Below are 374 nucleotides of genomic sequence, written 5' to 3'. Positions count from 1 at the left end.
GGTCAAACATCAAGTAAAGTGTTTTACTTTTTAACAGTGGTGGATGTTTTTTTTTTTTTGTCCTATTATAATCACCTATGCTTATTTATCTCAACCTTTATTAGCTGGTAATTTTCAGTGTGGTAAAATGATTTGTGCAGAACTGATTCTCTTTTTTTTTATGCCGGCGGGCAAAGTATGACCAAAAGGCTTACACTTCAGTATACAGTACCCGCTGTATATTGAAACACATACCAACAGAGTGTCTATAACAGAGTGAGCATGTACGCCCGTGCTGCACCCCTACCTAACAAATAGACATTAAGATTATCATACATGGCATCTGTGTTTATTTTATGATATGTCAGAGATAATTGCATTGAAGTGAAGAGGGG

General features: G+C 36.1%; 1 protein-coding gene across 1 annotated transcript in view; it reads left to right on the top strand.

Annotated features, from left to right (window-relative positions):
- Nucleotides 1–374, top strand: part of lrriq1 (leucine-rich repeats and IQ motif containing 1) — a gene marked incomplete in the record, with an annotated part of 35,124 nt that overhangs the window by 28,430 nt on the left and 6,320 nt on the right.

The sequence above is a fragment of the Morone saxatilis genome, unplaced genomic scaffold (assembly GCF_004916995.1).
Source record: "Morone saxatilis isolate NCDOM2014 unplaced genomic scaffold, NCSU_SB_2.0 Contig2, whole genome shotgun sequence".
NCBI lineage: Eukaryota > Metazoa > Chordata > Actinopteri > Moronidae > Morone > Morone saxatilis.
The sequence above is the reverse complement of the archived record's forward strand: the minus strand, read 5'-3'. Positions and strand labels throughout refer to the sequence as shown.